The following is a 3,616-nucleotide window of genomic DNA, read 5'->3' on the forward strand; positions in this document are numbered from 1 at the left end:
TTTTATTCAACTCTTTTTAAGTTTTTATTTGAATTCAGTTAGTTTAGAGTCTTATATTAGTTTCAGGCATACAACATAGTGTCCAACATTTCCATACAATGCCTTGTGCTCATTACAAGAAATGCACTCCTTAATCCATATCACCTATTTTTATTGATTTTGTATCCTGAGACTTTACTAAATTTGTTTAGCATCTCAAGCAGTTTTTGGTGGAATCTTTCAAGTTTTCTATCTATAGTATCATGTCATCTGCAAATAGCATAATTTTACTTCTTCCTTGCTAATTTGGATGACTTTTATTTGTTTTTGTTGTCAGATTGCTATGGCTGGGACTTCTAGTACTGTGTTAAATAATAGTGGTGAAAGTGGTTATCCCTGTTTTGTTCCTGACCATAGAGATAAATATCTCAGTTTTTTTCCATATTAGATGATATTAGCTTGAGTTTTTAATATATAGCCTTTGTTATGTTGAGGTATATTCCCTCTAAACCTATTTTATTAAGGGGTTTTATCATGAATTGATTTTGAGTTGAGAATGATATGAGCTATGGGTCTTTTATGTGTGGGTTTTATGATGTTGAAGTTTATGTTTCTTCTATCCCTATTTTCTTGAGGGTCTTTTTCAAGAAAGAATGCTATATTTTCTCAAATGTTTTTTCTGAATCTATTGAGAGGATCATGTGGTTCTTATCTATTCTTTTATTGATGTGGTGTAGCATGCTGATTGATTTGTGAATATTGAACCATGCTTGCAGTCCAGGAATAAAACCCACTTAGCCATGCCAAATAATCCTTTTTTTTTTAAAGATTTTATTTATTTATTTGAGAGAGATACAGTGAGAGAGAACATGAGTGAGGAGAAGGTCAGAGAGAGAAGCAGACTCCCCGTGGAGCTGGGAGCCCGATGTGGGACTCGATCCCGGGACTCCAGGATCATGACCTGAGCCGAAGGCAGTTGTCCAACCAACTGAGCCACCCAGGCGTCCCCCGAATAATCCTTTTAATGTATCACTGTATCTGATTAGTTAGTAACTTGTTGAGAATTTCTGCAGCCAGGTTCATCAGGGATATTGGTGTGTAATTCTCCTTTTTAGTGGGATCTTTGATTTTGCCATCAAAGTAATCCCAGCCTTGTAGAAAGAGTTTGGGAGTTTTCCTTCAATTTTTATTTTTTGGAACAGTTTGAGAAGAATAGTATTAACCCCTCATTAAATGTCTGGTAGAATTCCCCTGGGAAACCATCCAGTCTTGGACTCTGGTTTGTTGGGAGATTTTTGACTACCACTTCAATTTGTTTGCTGGTTATAGGTCTGTTCAGATTTCCTATTTTTTCCTGATTCAGTTTTGGTGGTTTATATGTTTCCAGGAATTTATCCTTTTCTTCCAGATTTTCTGATTTGTTGGCACACAAGTGCTCATAATATTCTCTAATAAATGTTTGTATTTCTGTGGTGTTGACTGTGATCTCTCCTCTCTAATTTCTGATTTTATTTATTTGAGCCCTTTCTCTATTCTTTTTGTAAGTCTGGCTAGGGGGTTTATCAATCTTGTTAATTCTTTCAAAACAACAGCTTTCAGTTTTGTTGATCTGCTCGACTGTTTGTTTGATTCTACATTTTTGATTTCTGCTCTAATCTTTATTATTTACCCCCTGCTGCTGGATTTAGGATTTATTTGCTGTTATTTTTCCTGCTCCTTTAGATGTAAAGTTGGTTGGGTGTTTGAGACTTTTTTATGCCTCTTGAGAAAGGCCTGCATTGCAATATACTTCCCCCTTAGGACTGCTTTTGCTTCATCCCAAAGATTTTGGACTGTCATGTTTCATTTTCATTTGTTTCCATGTATTTTTTAAGTACTTTAATTTTCTGGTTGACCTATTCATTCTTTAGTAGAATGTTCTTTAACCTCCATGTGTTTGTGGTCCTTCCAAATTTTTTCTTCTAGTGGACTTCAAGTTTCATAGCATTGTGATTTGAAAATATGCAAGGTATGATCTCAATATTTTTGTACCAGTTGAGGGTTGATTTGTGACCCAGCATGTGATCTATTCTGGAGAATGTTCCATGTGCACTCAAAAAGAGTCTGTATTCTGTTGCTTTGGGATGAAATGTTCTGATGATAACTGTGAAGTTCATCTGGTCCAGTGTGTCACTGAAAGCCTTTGTTTCCTTGTTGATCTGCTTTGATGATCTGTCCATTGCAGTGAGGGGGATGTTAAAGTCCCCTACTATTATTATATTATTATCAATGAGTAACTTTAAGTTTATTATTAATCAATTTATGTAATTGGCTGCTCCCATGTTAGGGGCAAAAATTTTTATAATTGTTAGATCTTCGTGTTGGATAGATTATTTTATTATGATATTGTGACTTTCTTTATCTCTTATTATAGTATTTGGGTTAAAATCTAGTTTGATATAAGGATGGCTATTCCAGCTTTCTTTTGATGTCCATTTGCAGGATAGATTGTTCTCCACCCCCTCACTTTCAATCTGAAGGTGACTGTGTGTCTAAAATGAGTCTCTTGTAAGCAGCATATTGATGTTTTTTTTTTAATCCACTCTGATACCTTATGTCTTTTGATTGGAGTATTTGGTCTATTTACATTCAGAGTAATTATTGAAAGACATGAAGTTAGTGCTATTATATTACCTGTAAAGACATTGTTTCTATAGATTGTCTCTGTTCCTATCTAGTCTTTTTACTTGTGGTCTCTCTTTCCCATTCAAAGGCTCCCCCTTAATATTTTTGAAGAGCTGGTTTAGTGTTCACAAACTCCTATAGTTTTTATATGTCTTAGGAACTACTTATCTCTCCCTCTATTCTGAATGACAAACCTGCTGGATAAAATATTCTTGGCTGCATGTTTTTCCCATTTAGCACGTTGCATATATGATGCCACAACTTTCTGGCTTATCAAGTCTCTGTGGACAGGTCTGCTGTTAGACTTATGTGTCTGCCTTTGTAGTTTAAGGGCATTCTTTCTCTAGCTGTTTTTGGAATTCTCTACCTTTATATTTTGGAAGTTTCACTATGATATGTCATGGTGTTGCCTGTTTTTGTTGATTTTCAGTGGAATTCTCTGAGCGTCTAGAATTTGAATGCCTATTTCTGTTCCTAGATTGGGGACCTTTGCAACTATAATTTGTTCAAATAAACCTTTCCCCTTTTCCTACTTTTTTTTTTCTGGTACTCCTATGATATGGTATTATTTTGCTTTATGGAATCACTGAGGTCCCCAAGTGTCCCTCTGAGTTCTAATAGTTTTCTTTCCCTCTTCTTTTCAGCTTCATTATTTTCCATAATTTTATCTACTATATCACCTATTCTCTCCTCCACTTCTTCAATCCTTGTCATGATTATTTTCAGTCTGTTTTGCATCTCAGTTATAGCATTTTAAAAAATTTCAGCCTAGTTAGTTTTCAGGTCTTTAATCTTTGCAGCACAGGTTCCTCAGCTGCCTTCTAAGATTTCTCAAGCCCACCTAGTAAGTAGTCTTATGACTGTTGTTCTAAATTCTTCTACAGATAGATTGTTTTGTATCTGTTTTTATCAAGTTCTTGGTTGTGATATCTTCCTGGTCTTTCCTTTGAGGAGAATTTATCCATCTTGTTAT

Source organism: Mustela erminea, chromosome X (assembly GCF_009829155.1).
Source record: "Mustela erminea isolate mMusErm1 chromosome X, mMusErm1.Pri, whole genome shotgun sequence".
Lineage (NCBI taxonomy): Eukaryota > Metazoa > Chordata > Mammalia > Carnivora > Mustelidae > Mustela > Mustela erminea.